Source organism: Phocoena sinus, chromosome 4 (assembly GCF_008692025.1).
Source record: "Phocoena sinus isolate mPhoSin1 chromosome 4, mPhoSin1.pri, whole genome shotgun sequence".
NCBI lineage: Eukaryota > Metazoa > Chordata > Mammalia > Artiodactyla > Phocoenidae > Phocoena > Phocoena sinus.
Window position 1 is genome coordinate 118211310 of NC_045766.1, and position 24486 is coordinate 118235795.

Sequence of the window (24486 nt, forward strand, 5' to 3'; positions counted from 1 at the left end):
TTACTCTGAATTCTTTTTCAGGTAGACTGTCTATTTCCTTTTCATTTGTTTGGTCTGGTGGGTTTTTACCTTTCTGCTTCATCTGCTGCATATTTCTCTGTCTTCTCATTTTGTTTAAATTACCGTGTTTGGGTTCTTCTTTTCGCAGTCTGCAGGTTCATCATTTCTGTTGTTTCTGGTGTCTGCCCCCAGTGGGTCAGGTTTGATCAGTGGGTTGTGTAGCCTTCCTGGTGGAGGGGACTGATGCCTGCATTCTGGTGGGTGGGGCTGGATCTTGTCTTCCTGGTGGGCAGAGCTGTGTTTGGTGGTCTACTTTGGGGTGCCTTTGAACTTAGTATGATTTTAGGCAGCCTCTCTGCTAACAGGTGGGGTTGTGTTCCTGTCTTGCTAGTTGTTTGGCATGGGGCATCCAGGACTGGAGCTTGCTGGCCTTTGGGTGTAGCTGGGTCTTAGTGTTGAGACAGAGATCTCTGGGAGACCTCTCACCAATTGATATTATATTGTGGGCGGGAGGTCTCTGGTGCACCAATGTCCTGAACTCAGCTCTCTCACCTCAGAAGCTCAGACCTGACACCAGGTTGGAGCAGCAAGACCCTGTCAGACACATAGCTCGGAAGAAAAGTGTGAAAAAAAGAAAGAAAGAAATAATAATAAATAAAATTATTAAAATAAACATTTAATAATAATAATAAAAGAAGAGAGCAACGAAACCAATAAACAAATCCACCAATGATAACAAGCACTAAAAACTAAACTAAGATATCCATAAAAGTCAGAAACAAATCAGTCACAGCTAACTCATCCCAAGTCTACAGTTTTTCAAGTCCACCTTCTCAATTTTGGGGTAATTTGTTGTCTATTCAGGTATTCTAGAGATGTAGGGTACATCAAGTTAATTGTGGGGATTTAATCCACTGCTCCTGAGGCTGCTGGGGGAAATTTCCCTTTCTCTTCTTTGTTCGCACAACTCCCAGGGTTCAGCATTCATTTTGGCCCCACCTCTGCATGTAGGTCTCCCTCAGGCATCTGTTCCTGTCCAGACAGAACGGGGTTAAAGCAGCAGCTCATTAGGGGGCTCTTGCTCATTCAGGCCAGGGTGAGGGAGGGGTACGGTAGTTATAGTTGGAATGTGGGGCGAGCCTGTGGCGGCAGAGGCCAGTGTGATGTTGCAACAGCCTGAGGAGGGCCGTGTATTCTCCCTAGGAACTTGACCCTGGATCGTGGGACCCTGGCAATGGTGGGCTGCACAGGGTCCTGGTGTGGGGGATGGTGTGTGGATAGTGACCTGTGCTTGCACACAGGATTCTTGGTGGCTGCAGTAGCAACGTTAGCATTTCATGCCAGTCTCTGGTATCCGCGCTAATAGTCGTGGCTCGCACCCATCTCTAGAGCTCGTTTAGGCAGTACTCTGAATCCCCTTTCCTCACACACCCCGAAACAATGGTCTCTTGCCTCTTTAATAGTCCAGACATTTTCCCAGACTCCCTCCCGGCTAGCTGTGGCACACTAGCCCCCTTCAGGCTCTGTTCATCAGCCAACCCCAGTCCTCTCCCTGGGATCTGACCTCCGAAGCCCAAGCCTCAGCTCCCAGACCCAACCCACCCCGGCGGGGGAGCAAAGAAGCCTCTCAGGCTGGTGAGTGCTGGTTGGCACCAATCCTCTCTGTGGGAATCTCTCTGCTTTGCCCTCCGCACCCCTGTTGCTGTGCTCTCCTCCATGGCTCTGAAGCTTCCCCTCAACCCACCCCATATCTCCACCAGTGAAGGGGCTTCCTAGTGTGTGGAAACTTTTCCTTCTTCACAGCTCCCTCCCAGAGGTGCAGGTCCCATCCCTATTCTTTTGTCTCTGTTTTTTCTTTTTTCTTTGGCCCTACTGAGGTACATGAGGAGTTTCTTGCCTTTGGGGAAGTCTGAAGTCTTCTTCCAGTGTACAGTAGGTGTTCTGCAGGAGTTGTTCCACATGTAGATGTATTTTTGATATATTTATGGCGAGGAAGGTGATCTCCACGTCTTTTTCCTCTGCCATCTTGAAGGTCCCTCTTACTGGCTCTTTATAATTAATGAGAAACTCAATGTAACTTTATTCTAATGAGATATCCCATAAATCTTTTATTTTTTCTTTTTGATTTTACTATTTTTTGTTTTGGTTTGGCTTTTCTTCCAGTTTTACTGAGATATAATTGACATGCAGCACGGTATAAGTTTAAGGTGTACTGCATAATGATTTGACTTACATACATCATTAAATGATTACCACAGTAAGTTTAGTGAACATCCATCATCTCATATAGATACAAAATTAAAGATGTACAAAAAAATAAATTTTTTTGTGATAAGAACTCAGGATTTACTCTCTTAACTTTCATGTATAACATATAGCTGCGCTAATTATACTTATGCTGTACATTACATCCCTAGTCCTTATTTATCTTATAACTGGAAGTTTGTGCTTTTTGACTACCTTCATCCGATTGCCCCTTCCCCCCAACCCCTGCCTCTGGTTGCCACAAATCTGATCTCTTTTTCTATGAATTTGTTTGTTTGTTTGTGTTGGAAGTATAATTGACCTATAACACTATGTTAGTTCCTGTTACACACATTAGTGATGTGGTATTTCTATGCATTTCAAAATGATCCCACCATAAACCTAGTCACAATATGTCACCGTCAAAGATATTACATAGTTATTGACTATATTCCTCACACTGTACATTTCATACATATGACTCATTTATTTTGCAACTGAAAGTTTGTACCTCCCAGTCTACGTCACTTATTTCTTTTCCTACCCCCACCTCCCTCCCCTCTGGAACCGCCTGTTTGTTCTCTGTATCTCTGTTTCTGTTTTATTATATTCATTTATTTTGTTTTTTAGATTCCACATCTAAGTGAACTCATACAGTTTTTGTCTGAAGGTACTGATATATCTTTGAAATACCGTGTGGCATGTTCCCTTTTGAGGGTTCACAATACCATGATGCATTTCAGCTCTTTAACATTTGACTCTCTTCTAGCATTTCCCATACTTTTGATGAGAAACACTATTGTAACCAGTGTTTGGTAAATTTAAGATGGGGAAACACTCATTTAAATTATGGTGTAAATTTACTATCTACCAAATTGTTTGTAGTAAGATTTTATGGTGTCTAATTTACAACTAACAATGAGGAGAGAATTTATCCTCAAATTATGTTGTTAAAAGAAAATGTATGGCATACCAAGTGGAAAGAGCATTTTCATGTTGTAGAACTAGTAAGCTGTTTTGCATTTATACTCTGTTGCCATCTATAAAGACTCTAGGAATATGTTTGCATTGTACTGATTATTTTGAGCATAAATGACTATAGATATATTAAAGATTTTTATAAGGCAAACTTCACATTTGTTCATTTTTTTTCAGAATATTACTTTGGTCATTGAAAATATTCCATTTAAATTTCCACATAAAACTGCAATTATTTTTTCCAAGGAGAAAAACCACCTTGGAAAATTAACTTGGTTATACAAGTGAGAACAACTCAATATTCATTAATTTTATGACTATTTGGAGCACCTCTTTTGTGCCTGGCACTCTTCAAAACACCAGTGATACAGCAGTCAACAAAATAGACAAATATCCTTGCCCTCATAGAGTTTACATTCTAATGAGAGAAGCCTACTTCTCCACCACTTCTCAAATATTTTGCAGTAAATACCTCTCCAAATTTAAATAAATAAAAATGTTTGTCAATATAGGATTAAAAGCTCCCAAAAGCCCCCAGTAAATAATAAAGTGGTAGGAGGATTTGGGTTGTTTGAACACAATTTGTTTACTCTATTTTCAAAAAGGTAGATTATAAGATTATACCAATACAAAACCTTCTGTGCATTTTAGAACCCACAGAAAGCTTTTATGAAACAAGTGATTCAATATTACTCTTTTGATCCCTCTTGGGGCATTTTTCTCTTCTGTTTTCTTTCTGATCTCAAGAAAACTTCTAATAATCAATGCATCTTTGTCACCTTTTCTACCTAATTTATCTGCATTCTATGACTGAATATAACTGAATTTTCAGTCATTAAAACAACAGACTAAATTAACGATATTAATTTCATGATTCAAACTCTATAACTTCTATGCTTGTCATAATACTTTTACTACAAGTGGAAAATAAGTGGTTTCATGATAACCATTAAGTGTGAACTTTTACTTTCTCTCTAAACTCCATACTTTTTAAACTATCCTGAAATAATATAGATTAGAACAGAAAATAGTTTATGACCCTAGTAAAGAAAAAATCTGATAATAAACTTAAGTTCATAATTTTCCATCACAATACTAAGTTATAGTTACACTTTAAATACATACCATGCAGTCTTTTAGGAAAATTGTATTTTTTTTTTATGGATTTCCTATATTTCTAATTTGCCTTAATTGAACCTGTACTACAGATTAATGAATATTTTAAAAATGAAATATCAGACAACACTGTATATATTAAGTAAATAAAATTTTATTTAATTATGATAAAGTGGATGTTTTATTTGAAAATCTTTACAAGTCCTGCATATTATTTATGGCTTACAAAAAAGTTTAACCTGAGTTTATATGCAGATATTAATTAGATTTCAGTCTCAGTCTCAGTCTCAAGTCTCCATGTAAAGTGGATATATGGATTTTTGTGAAATCTGATTCACAGTCATTTAAGTTAATAACATGCTCTTTAATACTATGTGCAGTCCTATTATTCTTTATAGATTTAATTTGATCTTTGGAGATGTTATTAAAATGGTTCAACTATATTTGAAATGAATAAATTTTAATTGTGAAGATTCAAAATTGTATGGAAAAAAATCTATAAGAAAATACTTTTTTTAGAACTAGGCCTTTTCTTGATGAAAATAATCATAAAAAACATCTCAGTATGTTTACTTATCATGTTAATAAAACTGGATGACAGTCTAATTTAACTTGAATTCTTACCAATTCGCTTTTTTTCCAGAAGTTATCACGAAACAGAGCTCTAAACGTTCCTCACATTCCTCACGTTCTTCTTTGCATAAAGCAAACAGTCCAAATAATCAGAATTCACTAAACTCAAAACTATTTGCTTTTACTTGTTTTCAGTGAATTTTATCCCATCCTCAAAAAAACCAAAAAAACAAAAAACCCAATGTCTAGTGGTCTAAACAAGACTCAAAAATATTCAATACAATTTTAATGGTAAAATAATTTTATATTTTATGCCTCCTCCTATCCCACTACCCCCACGGTGGGCAGGAGGTGGGAGAAGGGAGAAAAAAGGGAGAGAGAGACAGACGGAGACAGAGACAGAAACAAACAGAGAGAGAAAGAGAGGGAGAAACAGGAAGAAAAAATACAACAACCTAAAAGATTTACTCTTCAAAAAAACAGCGTGTTTAGTGAAAAAAAAAAGCTGGCCTTGGATAAGAATCAGATGACCTGGGTTTCTGGGTTTTATATCCCAGATATATTACTTTAAGCAAGGATGCTAATCACTCTGACCTTCAGTTCATTGGTGTGTAGATGAGAATAATAACACCGACCCTATTTAGTTTTTAAAGAAGTGAAGATTATCAAATGATATATGTAAAATACAGCATCATATAAATGTACAATAGTGGTAGCAGCATTGATGTTTATAAGAAACGTTGCTGGGACATATTGCTAGATAGCTTTTTGTTATTTTCAATTGGGCCTAAAGTTTTGAGGCTTAAAATGACTATAATAGCTAACATTATTTAATATTCATTATGTGTAGACATGCTGTTACCCCTGTAGGTGAATTTATGTATTTAATCCTTTCAACAATCTAAGGAGTAATTATTATCTTTATTCCTATCACAAAAGAGAGGAAAGTGAACACAGATTGATTAAATGACTTTAATCAGGGTCACAGTGCCAAAAGGGCTTCAGATTATCTGGTCTACCCTGTCTCAACAGGGCAGTATCTTCTGTGGGATTCATCTGCACATTTTTCCAGCCTCTGTTGAAACATACCGAGATGTGGATGATGTGTTCACTGTGGTGAGAAGGCCTCCTCCTATAGTAACTCCCCAGTCTTTAAAAAGCACTTCCTTGAATTAAGTGGATACTTATTTCCTTATAACAGCAAACATAAATATCTAGAACTGTAGAAAGAAAACTACTTCAATAATTCACTACTCCTATTAAAAGAAAGGAATTTCAATAATAATTTGGACAAATGATAGTGAAGGGAGTAGGAAGGGTCAAGTTCTAAAGTAAGTTATTAAATATCATGATGGGACCTTATAACTGCATTCTTAGATGCTTGTTATTATGTATATGGGGAAAGACATTTTGTAGTTATAATCTAAGCAATAAACCTTTTGAAATGAAACATATTGACCATGCTTGCTCAACATATGTAGGAAATTCTTGCATATACACATACACATGTTAACATTTCATAAGCTCAGACTGAATAGTTAAATAGATCCATTTTCCACACCCTGGAAATGTATCTCCTAGGAACCACCATTATCAAATTCAGATAATACAGTTAAACACAGTGATCATTGATGGATTGTTTGTGAAGTGAATAAAGCAAATGAAATCAAATAGTCAATTCTGACCCCAACTCTGACTATAGTCTAAGCTATGCTTTCTAAAGCAAGTTTTATTCTAGTTATTAGATTATTTTTTAATATATTCAGCATATCTAAATGTTACTTTTAATTTTGCTGATCTTTTTTCTCTTTTCTGTCTTAAAATAACAAATAGATGCTCCTTTTCTTTAAAATTGAAAACAATGTCATATAAAGAATAGTTTTAATTATTTAACTGTAAGTAAATAACACTACACACACACACACACACACACACACACGTGTTCTCTTTTCATATAATTTCCTATTTTCAAATAAGAAAATACACATTTGGACAAGCAATGCATGGAGTTTGTTTGGTAAAAATCAATTTCAAAAGTATTTTGAAAATAGTCAAGTGTGTAATCTACCTTTTAACATACTTTAACTATTTAATCAAACAAAATATGCAGCTAACAATGATTTTATTCAGGTACATGCATTATACCTGAACTTTATCTTTTTCTTTTCTATCTTTGGTGCAGAGTTGTATATGTTATTGTCTATGGACTAAAATCGATACTGCACCAAACACTAACTTTTTTTGCAGCCTTCTAGATGCTATCACACTGAACGCCAGACAAAGCTTTGCAATACACATCCCATAAAGTATATGATTTTTGTAACATTAAAGCACAGAATGAATTTTGAAATGTCATAGAATTGTTCTTAATGTCCAGATTTTTACTTAACCATCAATGTCTAGGTGCACATAAAGCTCTTCTAGATTTTCTTTACACTGCTTCTCACTCAATCCTCTCTTTACACCTGTTCTCAGTCATAATCCGCCTTTGAAGGTACATATGACTTAACTGTTACAATGTGTTGGAGAAAAATCATTTAGTCTTATGTTAACTTTTTGACATATTTTATTATTTGTACTAGATTTTAAGCTATTTGAAGATGTAGGACTACTTCTTGCATAGCAGCTTACACATGTGCAGTAGTCGTTATTCATTAAATATTAAAGGAGTAATGGTAACTTTGACACTATTATAATGCCTTGATTATTTGTTTTTATTTTAGCCACATCAGATTAAATTCAGTAAATAAAAACCCTGACCAACCAATAGACAACTGACATCCCTACAAGGAAACAAAAGTATATGAAGTTGTTGAAACTCAAATTATAATATATATATATATATATATATATATATATATATATATGACCTGTAATATAAAATATAAATATAAGGAGCAAAACATCATGTAGTTTAGGGATGAATAACCAAATTATATCTTTGAAAAACTGTATTGACCTTACACTCAGTGCAATAGACTACCTAGGCATTTAATGTTATGACAGGTTAAAGGAGCACATTCTTTTTTCTTTTAATAGATTTAATTTTCTTAGAAAAGCTTTAGGTTTACAGCAAAATGGAGAAGAAGGAAGGTATGGAGATTTCCCACATGATCTGTATCCCCATGCCTGTGTAGACTCCTCCATTACCAACATCCCCCAGGAGAGGGGTACACTTGTTACAACTGATGAACCTACTTTAATACATCATTATCACCAAAGTCCATGAAGTTTACATTAGGATTCACTCTTGATGTTGTCCATTCTATGGGTTTGGACAACTGCGTGACATCTATCACCATTCAGATCCTCTGTGTTCTGCCTAATCATCCCTTCCTTCCCCCTAACCTGCTGCTATAAACATAAGTGTGTAGGTTTTTGTGTAGTGATAAATGTTTTCAACTCCTTTGAGTAAATACCAAGGAGTATGATTGCTGGATCACGTGGTAAGGATATGTTTAATTTCGTGAGAAATTGCCAAACTGTCTTCCAATGTGGCTGTACCATTTTGCATTCCCACCGGGAATGAATGAGAGTTCCAGCTGCTCCACAACCTTGTCAGCACTTGGCGGTGTCAGTATTTCAAATTTTGGCCATTCTGATTAGTGTATAGTAGTATATCATTGTTCTTTCAGTTTGTATTTCCCTGATAACATATGATGTGGAACATCTTTTCATATGTTTATTTGCCATCTGTATATCTTCTTCAGTGAGGCATCTGTTGAGGTCTTTGGCTCATTGTTTAATCAGGTTGTTCGTTCCTTACTGTTGAGCTTTAAGAGTTCTTTATATATCTTGGATCAATCCTTTATCAGGTCTTTTGCAAATATTTTATCCCAGTCTTTGGCTTGTCTTTTCATTCTCTTGCATATTCTTTTTTCTGAAAAACTATCTCGCTCTATTACAGAACTGGGACACTATATTCAATCAAAGTTTAATTACCAAGGCCTATAATAATGATTCCAAGAAAACTAAATACACCTAGAAACCTAAAATTACGATAATATATTCTGTTTAGTAAGTAAAATAAACAATGTGTTCTAAACATATATGCTTATATTTAAAAAAATATTTTCTTGTTAATAAAGTTCCATTACTGAAAAAATAATTTGTGGGATATTCCATTCTCTGATAATGCAATATAAAATATATAGTCCTGTAATATATTTTATAGCTAAAGAATTGGGGAACAATGGAAGAAAGAACTGATTAAAGTAGGTTCAATTCATGTACAAATCACTTCCATTTTATTTTTTTTAGTTACACATGGTGTTTTATGAAATGAAAAATGCTTTTAATTCATGAAGTTAACATTAATGAAATTATCCTTGCACTACTTACAAAATGAAGGTTGTTGATAAACAAAAACCTATGTTGTCACTCATACTAGTATGCTAATAGAGAAGAGTTTGCATGCAAAATATGAACAGTAAGTTCCTTGTGCAGACCATGAGATGATTCCAACTGTAAGTATCCCAAAGAATTTTCATTTGGTTCTAGAGAGATAAAGAAGATGTAAAAACTGATGTAGTTGGACCAATGTCCATCAATGTGGGACTAATCTGAAGCATCCCCATTATAAATCTGGAATAAATTTAACACAATCGACTACAGATGGCAGCATATGAATAATCCATGTTTTGCTAATTCTGCCCACTCTTGTTCAACCACAGTCCTTTTAAGGAGAATCTGTCATCACACATACAGAAGATATGCAGACCTGGAAGATGACACTACACCAGCATAACCACAAGTTAGTGGGGACGTTGAGGGTAATTTTATCTGAAATCAAAATTATTTTAAAGTATCAGTAATTGAGAGTACATGCATGAGGGTAAAGTCAGGTCATATGTGACTTTTCAAAAGTAGAATGTGCTATCTATAATTGAGAACAGACAGTGGAAAAAGATGTGGTGAAGAGAAAACCGAGGTGCACTTCCTTATATGCAGTTAGATGCTTAAGTATGTTGTAAATGGATTGCCTCTGCCCTTCTGGGATGACATTAATTAATAATTATTCTATTTTTTTATTCTTCAAACACTTTATAAATTACATGTGGAAATCACTTGAGTATATTCATTTCACTGCAGAGAAACATTCCTATCAAATAATTCACTGGCTAAAAGGAAATAATGAACAGGCTTTTCCAGTTCTGAGTGTCATGACCTTCCCAATAGTACCCCCAACATTGCCTCAGTCCTAGGATCAGGTCTTGACTGCATACCTTTGGCTGGTGCTCTGCTCGCTTCCAAAGGCTTTACTGCTTACTTCTGGGAATGCAACTGGTAAAGTCATGTGAACATTTGATATTGAGTCAAGGGACCCATCGTGGTGCTTACCATTAAGTAGAAAGCAATGTCTTGGCTATTTATGACTTTGTTCCTTAACTTTTCTAATAAAAACTTCCATTTTACTAAACAGAGATTCTTACAGCCCTTCATTGTCATGAAATCCAAAATTAGTTAACATATAAGACACAGCTACTAAGTGGGCAAGAAAGATGCCAGACTTACAAGATTGCCACACTTAATATGTGAGCCTCACTTGTATGTGAACCAGGAAATAAAATATCATGCATATTTATGGTAAATGCTCATTTTAAAGTCAAATTAATACAACTAACAGTTTTACCTGTCTGTAACATTTTTAACTACCCAATTTTATTAATTTTAAACTTGATATGATTTATCTTCTCCAACATTTAATACAGTACTGGAACTGATTAAAAGTCCCATAGAAGGAGAGCACTGATGACATACACATAACATACACATCAGTTTATTTAAGGGCCTTGTAATCTGGTTTGTATACTTTCAGAGGGGATGATCTTGGTACCCAAAATTCTTAAACCAGCCAAAGCCTGAAAGAATCTGCTAATTACTTGTGGGCCAAATCTCTAGATCTGAGAAGGCCCAGATATCCGAAAGCAGCAAAAGAGGTGTTTTTTAATTAGTTAGAAAAGACTTATATACTGAAAATTGCATATATTTAGTTTCTCTGGTTTGGAAAAATAAAAATTGAAATGTATAATTCCATAGTTACTGCAAAAGTACTGGTTAAAAAACTCTAAGCCACTTAAAACACCAGTGTTACCACACACTTAAAAACAATACTCTTTTCCCCAATGTGGAAGTGTTATACCAGCAAAGATAACCATACATGTATGAACTTCTTCATGCTCCTCAATGTTGTATTAGAGATATTAGTCTTAGAGTCATCAACTGAATCAATTCACATAAATTGCTTAGCACCAGACCTATAACTTGAGAGTGCTCAATAAGTATTAATACTTTTCTATAGCTATTAAAGAGTTTTAACATGACTTTTAAGTATATGTATTAACTATATAAGTAATGATGAAGCCTCATTTTACTTTATGGTCAATATTTTAAGAAATCTTTTTTATTTAAAACTTCTCATTTCAATTAAAATTTTTTATCACCTCCCATCTGATAGAAAGATAATTAATGGTCATAATTTCTTAATGAGTCTTGGTGATCATAAGGGTAAAAATAATAAATGATTTAATTTTTTGCATTAATTGTTTGAAGTCAGTTAATTTAAAAAAAGCCTTTGTTCTCCATCTATTCATTCTAATTTTCTAAAGAAACTCAGACAATATTGTCTGAAGACTCCTGAATGTTCTTCGTTTATATAATTTAATAACTGTGTTTTATGGTGTCTTTAAGCATATTTTTATAGAAAAAATTCTTATTTTTCATGAAAATAATAATTCCATTAGAAGCCTTCTCCTTTAAAACCCACATGGTCTCAATGGAGTATTTTGACTTCAAGAATATGCAAGTTATTACTTACTATCCTTACTCCCATCTAGGCTTTGCTTTTATATTTCACATTGTGCTTGACATAGTTTTATATTTTTCTGACTTAAGGTTAATTCTGTTAAAAGATAAACTGAGACATATTAAACATTTTAAGCATTTATTTGAGTAAAAACTGATTTGAATCTGGCAGCACCAAACGGAAAGTGATTAGAAGCTCTAAGAAGGGCTTTACTGACAGGAAATATGGGGTAGACTTTTTACAGAGAAGACAGGGAAGCAAAGCCAGGAAATTATTTGATTGGCTATACCTTAATCAGTTGCCTAATTTGGGAAAGTTTGTTGGCTGTTTGTGATCGGTTGTCCTTAGGTTTCAATTTCTTATCCTTGAGACATTTCAGGCTTAGGTTTTGGTTTGCTCACAAAGGCTACTAAGGCACTAAAGCCACCTCATCTAATGCCCTCCTCATGTGATTTGTTTAACAATTTCAATCTACTTTTTATTGTCATGAGCTATTTATGTTTTCTGCTTTTTAATACCATTTGTGCTCATCATCACCACCCCCTCCACCTTGCCAACCACCATCATGCAAGTGTCAAGAAGGAAAATAAACTTTCCTATGTCCTTCTAGGTTCTTCTGGCTGGTCTAAGAATTAAATTAATGTGAGACAGGTTAACAGGGTGAAATAAAAATTAGTTTTTTATGTACGGGAACCTCACAAACATGAGAAGTTCAAAGACAGAAAGGTAAAGTGAGGTATATATGCCATCTTGAGCTAAGGAATGGGATAGGTGCCTGGGCTTCCAAGGATAGGAAGGTCATTCACAGGACAATAAGAAGAACAGATGTTCAGTAATTAGATGTTTACTCTGCCATATAGGTGAGGCCACTAAGATAAAATTTATCTCTGGTGATAACTTTTTCTGGGAAAAATCCCCAATTTAAATTCTTCTCATCAAGGGAGGGGTAGCAGTTTCTCTTGAGCCAGCAGGTCCTCAACTGCCATTAGCTCAAAATAATCCATGTGTCAAAGTGGTACATCTTGGGGAGATCTGTTCTGAACCCCTACAAAAGTAATACCTATAACCACAACATACCACACTGTTTCTTTTTATTCATTTTTTTTTTTTTTTTTTTTTTTTTTTTTTGCGGTACGCGGGTCTCTCACTGTTGTGGCCTCTCCTGTTGCGGAGCACAGGCTCCGGATGCCCAGACTCAGCGGCCATGGCTCACGGGCCCAGCCGCTCTGCGGCATGTGGGATCTTCCCAGACCGGGGCACGAACCCGTGTCCCCTGCATCGGCAGGCGGACTCTCAACCACTGTGCCACCAGGGGAGCACCACACTGTTTCTTATAGCTTTTTATTTATGTTTTTTAAAAACTTTCTGGTCTAAATAAATTTGAATCTTTCAAATAATTTTCTTCATGTAGTTTCTTCTCTTAAAGATTCTCAAGGCCCATATCATCAAAGAGGTCCTGTAAAAGAAAGTGTTTTTTTCTCACTAAAATTATGAAGAAAATTAAACAAAAGGTAGTATGGGGAAGATAACTTTATCCATTTTTTGATTTTGTCCAAAGCTTCACATTTTAGCAGTAAAACTTCTGTTTGTATCCTCTGACAACACAAGAAAGGAAAATGTAGATGGAGGGACAGTAAGGGGGATTTCCTAAATGGCAGCAGTTAGTATCATTTGAAATATAGAAAATGTTCAAGAAGAAAATAAGAAAGAAGCAAAACTGAAACATAAGACAATAGAAGATTTCAAAAATTGTAATTTAGCTCAGAGGTCAGCAAACTGTAGCTGGCGGGCTAAATCCAGGACCTATTTTTGTACATTCTACTTGCTAAGAATGTTTTTTACATTTGTACATGTTTGAAAAAACAAACATATTTTGTATGTGAAAACTGATGAATTAAAACTGTGTTGTCCATAATAAAAGTTTATTGGAACACTGCCACATTCTTTAATTTATGTATTGTCTGGACTGTTTTCATACTGCAATAGCAGAGTCAAGCAGTTATAACAAAAACCATATGACATGCAGCACCTAAGGCATTTATTATCTAGCCCTTTAGAAAAGTCTGCTGACCCCTGATTCAGAACATTTCCCCAAGATAATTTTCCTAGCTGATCAAATCATTGTTTATTGAATAGCATTCTGGGATTTCAAGTCCAAATAAACCAATAAGCAGCTAGTTTGTTCAGATTTTTCCAGGAGCATTTTCTTTAGAGTAACACAAGGACAGTGCAAATAACCGTGAAAGCAGTTGCTTTGGTGTATTTGTTACTAAAATAATAAATAAATAAATAAACTGCTTATTTTGAGATAACTCATATGCAGTTCTAAGACATAAAACAGAGAGATACCGTGTATTATTTACCCAGTTACCACTTGAAAATAATAGTATGAAATCACAACCTAAATATTAACATGAATACACTTAAGATACAGAATATTTCCATCACCATAAAGGATTCTTCATGTTGCCCTTTTATACCTACACCTGATTGCCTCCCCCTTCCACCCTCGTCTTAACCACTTAACCACTAATCTGTTTTCCATTTCTATAGTTTTATCATTGAAAAGATTTGGAAATGGAATCATAAAGAATGTAAGCTTTGGGGATTGGCCTCTTTCATTCAGCATAATTCTCGGTTGTGGTATGTGTCAATAGCTTGTTCCTCTTTATTGCTGAGTAGTACCCCATGGTATGGATTTATCAGTTTGTTTGACTACTTATCACTTGAAGAACATCTGGGTTGTTTCCAGTTTCAAGTTATTATGGAAAAAGCTGCTATAAACATTCATTTACAGGTTTTTGCATGAACATAAATTTTCATTTCTTTGGGATAAATGCCCAAGAGGAAAATTGCTGGGTCATGTGGTAAACAAATGTTTAGTTATTGAAAGAATATGCCAAACAGTTTTTCAGAGTTGCTGCACCATTTTACATTCCCATCAGCAATAATATGAATGATCCAATATCCTCACCAACGTTTAGTGTTGTCATTAAATTTTTAGTTTTAGCTCTTCTACTAGAAGTGTAGTAATATCTCATTGTGGTTTTAATTTGCATTTTCCTAATGGCTAATAATGTTCAACATCCTTTAATGTGCTTATTTATCTATATATCTTTTGGATGAAATGTCTCTTCTTTGTTTTGCCCATTTTCTATTTGGATTATTTGATTCTTTTACTGTTAAGTTGTGAGAGTTCTTGATATTTACTAGATACTGGTTCTCTGTCAGATATGTGGTTTGAAAGTATTTCCTTTCAATCTGTAACTTGTCTTTTCATACACTTAATGGGCCCTTTTATGGAGCAAAAGATTTTAAATTTGATGAGGACCAATCTATCCATTTTTCTTTATGGATTATGATTTTGGTGTCAATTCTAGGAACTCTGCCTAGCTCCATATCCCAAAGAACGTGTTCTATGTTATTTTCTAAAAATTTTGTAGTTTTATGTTTACATTTAAGTTAATTTTTTGAGTTGATTTTTAGTTATTTTTAATTAATTAAAATAATAAAAAGAATAAAAAAGAATAAATTACTAAATAAAATACATAAATTGAGTTTTAAAATTTTGAGTTAATGTAAGATACATATCAAAGTATTCTCTCTCTTTTTTTCTTTTTTGATTGGTAGATGTTTAATTACTCCAGTATCACTTGTTGAAAAGATTATCTTTCCTCCATCGAGTTGTTTTTGCATCTTTGTCAAAAATCAATTAGGCACGTATATATGGGTTTATTTCTATATTCACTGTTCTGTTTCATCAATCGATGTGTCTATTTCTTTGCCAATGCCACACAGTTTTGATTATGATCAAACAGTAATCTAATATTATATTTATTATTAATATATTATTATGTAGATATATAACCTTATACCTAATGTTAGTATATTAAGTAATATACTATTATATAATGAGTCTTGAAATTGGATAATTCCTACGAATATTTTTTTTCCAACATTGTTTTAGGTATTCTAGTTCCTTTGCAATTCCATATGAAGTTTGGAATAATATTATCTGTCTCTACAAAAAAATCTTGCTGGAATTTTGATAGGAATTGTGTTAAACCTATATATCAATATGGGAAGAATTAACATCTCATCTATATTGAGACTTGCAATCTGTTAACATATGTTTCTCCAAATCTCTTAGGTTTCTTTCATCAGCATCTTTATACTCTTCAGCATACAAGTTTTGTACATTTTTTTTAGATCTATACCTAAGTATATCATTTTGAATGATTTTCATTGGTACTGTATTTGTATCTTTCATTTTCCTTTTCCTTTTTTTTTAAATATACTTTGTTACCCTAGCTAGGAAAGAACTTACAGCACTAAGTTGAATAAGAATAGTGAGAGCGATTATTGCTTATTGCTGATTTTAGGGAACAACATTTAGTCTTTCCCATTAAGTGTAATGTTGACTATAGGGTTTTTTTGATAGAAGATCTTTATCAAATTGAGGAAATGCCCTTTATTCCTAGTTGTAAGAGTGTTTTCAATCAGGAATGGAGGCTGGATTTTTTTCAAACGCTTCTTTAGTATCCATTCATATTTTCATGTGATTTTTTGTTTCTTTAGCCTGTTAATATGATGGATTATATTGATTTTGGAATACTGAACTAGACTTACATCCCTGGAATACACCTCAACTGTCGTAGTGTATAATTCCTTTTATATATTGCTGAATTTTATCTGCTAATACTTTATTAAGAATTTTTAAGTCTATTTTCTTAAGGAATATTGGTCTATACTTCTTTTTCTACTGTCTCTGTCAGGGTTTATTATCAAAAAGATATTAGTTTTATAAAATAAATTAGGAATTGTTCCCTTTTCTATTTTCTAAAAAAATTATGTATAACTTGCATTAAATCTGTTTAAATATTTGTTAGAATTATTCAGTGTAACTGTCTAAGCCTGGAGATTTCTTTTTGAGGGAGTTTTTAAATTATAAAGTCAATTTTTAAAAATAGCTATAGGGTTATTCAAATGATCTAATTTATATTGGGTGAGTTGTGGTAATTTGTGTTTTTGAAGAAATGGTCCATTTTATCTAACTTGTCTAGGTTCTGTGTTTAGTGTTTGTAACTTTCCATTATTGTTTTTTGTCTGCAAGGGTCTATAGTGACATATCCCATTTCATTACAGAAATTGGTAATTTGTGCCTTCTCTCTTTTTTATTTGCCAGTCTTGCAGGAGATTTGCCAAGTTGTCTTCTGTTATCTTTCCCTTATTGGTTTCTAGTTTGATTCCATTTTGTTCAGAAAACACACTCTGTGTGATTTCACTTACTTCTAATTTGTGGGCATTTGCTTTATGGACCAGGATATGGCCTATCTTGGAATATGTTTTGGGGCACTTGAAAAGAATGTATATTCTGCTATTGTTGGATTGTATGCTGTAAAAATGTCAATTAGATCCTGTTGGTTAATGATGATGACTCTATATCTGTGCTAATTTTCTGTGTAGTTATTCTATCAATTGTTGAGAGAGGTGTATTGAAGTTTACAACTATAACCATGGATTTGTCTGTTTTTCTTGTCTATTACCAGTTTTCACACTATACAGTTAACAGCTCTTTTGCTTGGTGTATACACATTCAGGGTTGTTATGCCTTCTTGTTGGACTGTCTTTTTTATTTTTAATCATTTTATGATGTTTGTCTCTGAGAACTTGCTTTGAAGTCTCTTTTATTTGATATTAATATCACTTTCTTTGATTAATGTTTGCATGATATATGTAGTTTCCATCATTCTACTTTCAACCTGTGTATATTGTTGTGTTTGAATTGAGTTCCTTGTAGAGAGCATATAATTGAGACATGATTTTTTTTTTTTTTTTTTTTTTTTTTTGCGGTATGCGGGCCTCTCACTGTTGTGGCCTCTCGCGTTGTGGAGCACAGGCTCCGGACGCACAGGCTCTGCGGCCGTGGCTCACGGGCCTGGCTGCTCCGCGGTATGTGGGATCTTCCCGGACCGGGTCACGAACCCGTGTCCCCTGCATCAACCACTGCGCCACCAGGGAAGCCCGAGCCATGATTTTGTTTTTCACTCTACTGTGCAGGTCTCTGCACTTTAATTAGTATATTCAGACAATTTACATTTAATTTAGTTATTGATACGTTATGGTTTAAGTCTGCCATTTTATTCTTTGTTTTCTGTATTTTCTCTCTGTTTTTCATTTCTCTTACCTTGCTGTGGCTTACTTGAACAATTTTTAGAATTTTGACTTACCTAGTGTTTTCCAGTGTAGTTTTTTTTAGTAGTTGCTTTATGTATTAAATTATATATACTGATGTCTTCATTTTGCCAATTCAGGTGAAGTATGTAAACTTTACCTCCTTTTTTTGTACCTTTATCCTTATCCATTTATGATATAATTTTCTTAAATATTTCCTCTACATAAATTTAGAACCATATCAGATAGTGCTAAATTTTTATTTTCACCATCAACCATAATTTAGAGAACTCCAGAGAAGGAAAGTCTATTATTTTTACTCATTTTATCCTACTGAATTCTTTCTTCTTTTCTGAAGTTGTTCCAAGGTTCTTCTTTTATCATTTCCTTTCTGTTTAGACAACTTCCTTAGCCATTCTTTTAGGGTAGGTTTACTGTTGAAAATTATCTTAGTGTCTGTCAGATACTGTTTTGATTTCCCCTTCATTCCTGGAGGATATTTTCCATAGATACCAGATCCTCGGTTAACAGTGCTTTTCTTTCAGCCTTTAAAAATGTTGTGCCCTTTCCTTCTGGCCACCATAGTTTCTGATGAGACACTCACTTGTCAGAATTGTTTCTCCCCTATAGGTAAGGTTATGTTTTTCTCTTGTTGCTCTCAAGATTTTTTTCTTTAGTTTTCAGAAGTTTGACTAAGATGTATTTTGGTGTGGATTTCTTTGGGTATTTCCTGCTTGTGGTTTGCTTAGCTTCTTGAATCTGTATGCCTTTTGCTAAATTTGGGGAGTTTCCAGTCATTATTTCTTTGAGCATGTTTTATAACTTGCCCTTTTTATCCTTTCTTTCTGGGACTCCAGTGGCATAAATATTTTATCTTTTCTTATAGTTCCATAGTTGCATAAGTCTCCATTACCTTATTTTTTTTAAAGCATATTTTCTTTGTGTGGTTCAGTTTGGGTAATTTCTATTGTTCTAGCTTTCAGTTCACTGATTCTTTCCTTTGCCCCCTCCATTTTTTTTATTATTTATTGTATTTTCTACTTATAAAATTTCCATCTGGTTATTTTTTATATCTTTATTTCTTTGCTAAGACTTTTAATTTTTTAAAATTTATTTCAACCATGTTCATAATTACTCATTGAAGCACTTTTGTGATGGCTGCTTTAAAATCTTTGTGAGGTAACTGTGATATCTCTATCATCTTGGTGTTCACATGCATTGATTGTCTTTTTACATTAAGTTTGAGATCTTCTTGCTTCTCTGTATGAAAAATTATTCTCAGTTGAAACCTGGACATTTGGGTATTTTGTTATGAGACTCTGGATCTTATTTAAACCTTCTGGTTTAGCTAGCTTCCTCTGACACTAATCCAGCAGGAAAAGGGGGAGTACAGCCTTGTCACTGCCAGGTGTATGTAGATGTACAGGCTTCCCCCTTGTGGCCACCACTGACACCTGACTGGGAGGGCTCCTTGTTACTGCAAGGAAGGGCTTAGAGTTCCTCCTCCCCAGCAGGCCTCCACTGATACCTTCCCGGCTGGGAGGGATTGGAGTGGTTTGCTACTGCTCCTTTCATGGCCTTTGCTGGTTTACAGGTTGAGGGATAATGGGTTTGTCTTGTGACTACTGGGCAGTTTCTAATGTCCTGACTCTCCACTAGGCCTCCTTTGTCTGACACCACTTTAGTGGGAGGAAGAAGCTTGCCTCATTACTTTTGGGTTGGAGTGGGTGTTCAGCTTCGCCATGAAGTTTCCACTGAAGCTGCATTTGGGAAGGAGGGCCCTTGTTATCCCCTGACAAGGACGAAAGAACCAATTTCCTACTCAGACTTTCCTACACTGCCCTGGGGCTGGGGAGAGTAGGTTGGGGCATTTTGTTCTAGCCTAGCAAGGGTGGCACTAGGCTCCCCACTCTGTCTTTGCAGGTATGTGGTGCATGTTTGTGTGGTGTTGACTGGAGCAAAGTGTTACTGTCCCCGTGTTGTCCATCTTTCTAGCCTGCTGCTTTCCTGGTGTTTGGCTAGAGAGAATAAGTTTTTGTTGGGGAATTTTGGGAATACACCAATTGGTGTCTCTGGGTTGCAGGCTTCTTCAGATCCAAGTTTTGGATATATGAGACAAAATTAAAATGCAGGGAACTCACCACCATGTTGTTCCTTGGGTCCTAAAGTCCCTAATTGGACTGTCTTCTCTCCATCTTTCAGAGTCTCCTTACCTTTGTTTTATATACAATGTCCAGGTTTTTTTCATTGTACTTAGCAGGAAGATTTAGGAAAAACTACATCTACTCCATCTCCCTGGAAGTGAACATCTGCCACGTCCATTTTTTGTTTTTAATTGGCAAGGCAATATATAATTTTCAAATTAGGTTCTTTAAGTAATCAAACAGAACTATGAAAAACTTATAATTGTATTTTGTATTAAAAAGAGAAAATTTAAAATAGCAAAATGACAGAAAGCGTCTCTATCTGTAAGCTATTTTTTATATCCATTTCACTTCCACTTTCTAATTCCTATCACTTTGTTTCTTGACTAGCAATAAATGCTCGTTTAGGACCTACAACCCTTCTGTTTAGATGTGAGCTTTTCTCACTTAAAAGTTCTTACTGAATGAGTCCCACATGGGGGCATATCCATTTGATTCATTGCTGTTCCCCTATGTCTACCAGAAGGCCTGGCCACATACTACTACTTAATAATATCTACTGAATAAGTGAATGAGAACTCAAAATTTAATTTTTTTCTTTCTATGAGAGCTTATCTACTTTCTTCTTACTGTGCTGAAGCATGGGGCATATGTGTGTGCCATGCTCAATTCTCCACCAAGCACTCTAAGGCTTAGGACATTAGCAAAATTTGTCCAGAATTTTGCAATCAAGAAAAAAGCATTTTTAATTTCAGTACATATGTAAGTTTTGTTTTGTGGTTTACAATTGTTTGTATTCTGAATTACAAATGGAGAGGACACCAGGATGTTTCCCACGCATGTGTGTGTACACATTCACTCCTACCATTCCTCAAGAAAGCGACCCAAGGACCATGACTCAAAAAAGACTGTAGACCTTTTCCAGGATATTTCCTTGGTCCCTGATTTTTTCTTTTTTTGATGGTTTTCTTTTATTAAGCAAGTCATGGTTTGATTATTTTTTTGAATTTTTGTCAGGTATTGTGCAGTGTATGTGTGTGTGTGTGTGTGTGTGTGTGTGTGTGTGTGTCTATACATGGAGGAGGTATAACATTAGTCCATAATTTTGTAAGGCACTGAATATAATTGAAAAACTTTTGGTAACATAAAGATTCCCTCATTGTTGAAAAATTGAAACATTTTTAAATGCAGATAGGAGAACATGATTCTTTTTAGTACTACTGAGTATATTTGGCTTAAATACTTATAAGACTTGCTTTACCACTTGGCTTTAGTTTCTGCTTAAGGAAATGGTGAAAGATTTAACTCACTGTACTTTTGTTAGAAGGTATGGAAATGTTTGTCCACTAGAACTTTCGTCGTCTGCTAGAATGGCAATTCATTCAGCAGAGGGAACCATTTCATTTTAATGCCTAAGAGCTGTTGATATATTTCCTGCATCTTTCAAAGGCATCTTTCATGCCACACAGGAAAACTGTAGCTTGTGAAGGAACAGAAAGAACACTTCTTACATGAGTCAATCTCAGCAAAGTTGCACAGCAGCTGTACTAGGTACTGATGAGGATTACCACAGGACCCAGTTGCAGGGGTTTGTGTGGTTGAGGAGACAGCTGGCTCCCTCAGGGGACCACTTTGAAGGAGATTGCAGCAATAATGCATCCCCACTGTTGCTAGTGGATATTGTGGCCATGTAGTACAAAACTGGTGCCAGATAAAATCAGAAAGTAATAAAAAGCAAGACGAAACTCAGAGATTTTAAATCTTAATGTGAGGGACTAAAACAAATGTCCTGGGCTTGTTGCATTCACTCATAAGGAAAAGGAGACAGAGGAAGGGATGCCTTTAAACTCAGAAAACTTACAGAGACTTCAGTCTTTTCATTTGAGAACCATTTGGGTGTGTTGTGAAATAAAGTTGCAGAGTAGGCATGTTCAGACCTTTATTTGCTACATTCTCCGCCCCCCCCGCCCCCTCCCCCTTTAACTACAAGAAGCCAGAGTTTTCCGTGCAAACTGAAGCAGGCATTGCAAGAATCAGATTCACTTTGGACGACTCTTCACATTCCAAGTCATCATTGCATTAGGCAGCACAATTCCATCTCTGGTTGATGGGCAGAAAAAGTGGGCAGCTTGCCAGGTAGACGTTTCCATGACTCCCAGCCCCCAAAGGTGATGCGTTTTTCAGCTAATTCAATGAAGAGTGGGCTGAACTTTGGGTCTAAACGAGACAATAGCTGCCTTCGCAGTATCAGCAGAATGGGTGATGGGAACGCACTCTACATTTGGCAGAGAATCATGTGACCTTACGACTGAGATTTTGTGATGGTGCCAACGGAGACTTGGAAAGCAGCAACCGTCGTGACTTTTTTCTTCTTTTTTAGCATGGCTCAGAAAATGGTGGATCTTAGTACTTGACTTTAGCCAGACTCAGCAAGAGACTGAGCTTTGCAGCACAACTTCGCCTTTATTCTGGGTTTTTGGCAGGCCACCAGGAGGCTGTCCCTTTCACGCCTGATAAATTCTGCTGCTTATCTCTAAATAGGGGGGAAAAAAAAGAAAGAACATATAAACAGAATATTGAGGCATAACAAGTGAATCCTAAAATTGTGTGTGCTTTTTGTTTTTTGCTTTTTCTTACTGCTGATTTTTTTTTTTAATGTTAATACCCTTTCTGCTTGCTGAAGAATCCAAGTAGTTTTGTTTTGTTGTTGTTGTTGTTGGTTTATAATGAACAGGCATTTGAACTGGGCAAACAGGACGACAGCAGCAGTGAGCATGAGATCATTGCTGCAGTGTAGCAAACTGGCACCCTGCCTTCTCACCCTTTTGGTTCAGGAGACAAACGTGTGCAATCCTCATTTCTAAAGTCAGCACAGCCTGGAAGGATTCCTGGTCTCTCCCACCTTCTACCATTCTGCTGCCAGGGACGGCAAGGATTGGTGCAGCTTCTGCGCAGTGCTTTGTGCCTGGAATACCGAGAAGGAAGAAAAAGAAGACAAGCACCCTGGTCCTTTTTTCCAAGAAATAACAGGAGCCATGAAGAAAAAAAAATCTGAGTTTGTCCTACTCCATGCAACAGTGCTGAAAAAAAAAAAAAAAAAGAGAGAGAGACGCTACTGCTCAAAAACAAAAACAAACAAACAAAAATCCAAACCAAAACAAACCAAAAAAAAAAAAAAAGCAAACATTGGCTTGTATAACTACAGAGACATCGCGCTTTGTAAAGCAGCTTTGTAAGGCAGCATAAGCAAATGAGCCTTCTTTATATGTATATTTCAAAAATATGGCATAATAAGCAATATATTGCACTTGGTGAAATCGCACCTTTCATATCAGGTATAACTTTTTTTGTTGTTTCTTTTTAAGTCTACTGTTATATAAAAGGGGATACTTGAACTTTCAGTTTACTCTTTTATAGCTCATCACTCACCTTACTCTTATTAACTTTTTCCTTTTGCTCTCTTGCTCTAATCCTGACTAGAATAGAAACTTTAGTAAAAATAGAAAAACTCTATGAAAAAGACGATACCTGTTTTTATTTTTGTTATACATAGAAGTTTTGAAAAAAACATTAACATGTTATCTGTGCTTTTTGTGTACAGTATTAGTTTTTGCTGTCTAAGAAGAGTGAGTGTTTAGCCCTAGTTGGTAAAGAAACTAAATCTTTCATGTGCTGTGACTCATAATTTGAAATGTGAAAGAAGAAACTTTTTGAACTTCTAGAAAAGGGTTGTATTAGAATATGTATTAAACTTCTCTGATAATTGAAATTTAGTTTAGGGGAAGTTATATTTAAATTACTCACCAGGATTTCAGTATACCAGAAAAAGGGATGAAAAGATCATTTTCTCAGTTGCTAAGTAGAAAAAAGCTTTTTCCACAATAATACTGACTTTTAAAATATATTTTAAAGAAGAATTTGTCTTACAGCTGTTACTGAGAGCGCTGGAAAAATCCATTAAGTATTTTAGTGGAGAGAGTACATATAAACTTGTATGTTTAAAGCAATGTTTTGGCTTAGCAGATAAATGCATTGCATTCTAATTATTTTGTCTGTTTGTAGAAGTAAATTGCTAAGTGGTTTAAGCATTTTATTATAAAAACCCAGTTTTGCCTGGTTCAGTGGGAAAGGATTAACTGATGTATTGCACCTATTTTAATTTTTATTAAAACTGTTTCTAAACACATTTAAAAATTGTTAAAGAGAGAAAATGCTTTTGAAATATAGAGCTTATATAAATAAAGACTATAATTTGCATGTTAAGAATTGATACTATATTTTCCATGAGAAGAATAAACTTTAAGCAAACTGTTGTGCTTTAAAATCGTATTTTATTATAATAAAAATATATAGGGTATACAGTGAAAAATACTATAGAACCGATGAATTCTACCTTCTTATTTGTTATTCTACAAAGAATTGTGGGAAATTACAAATACCCTATATACTGAT

At 35.0% G+C, this 24486-nt stretch overlaps 1 long non-coding RNA gene across 1 annotated transcript in view; it reads left to right on the forward strand.

Moving 5' to 3' along the window:
• The window catches only part of LOC116752575, a 110850-nt gene that overhangs the window by 31517 nt on the left and 54847 nt on the right, over positions 1 to 24486 (forward strand). The window lies entirely within an intron of this gene.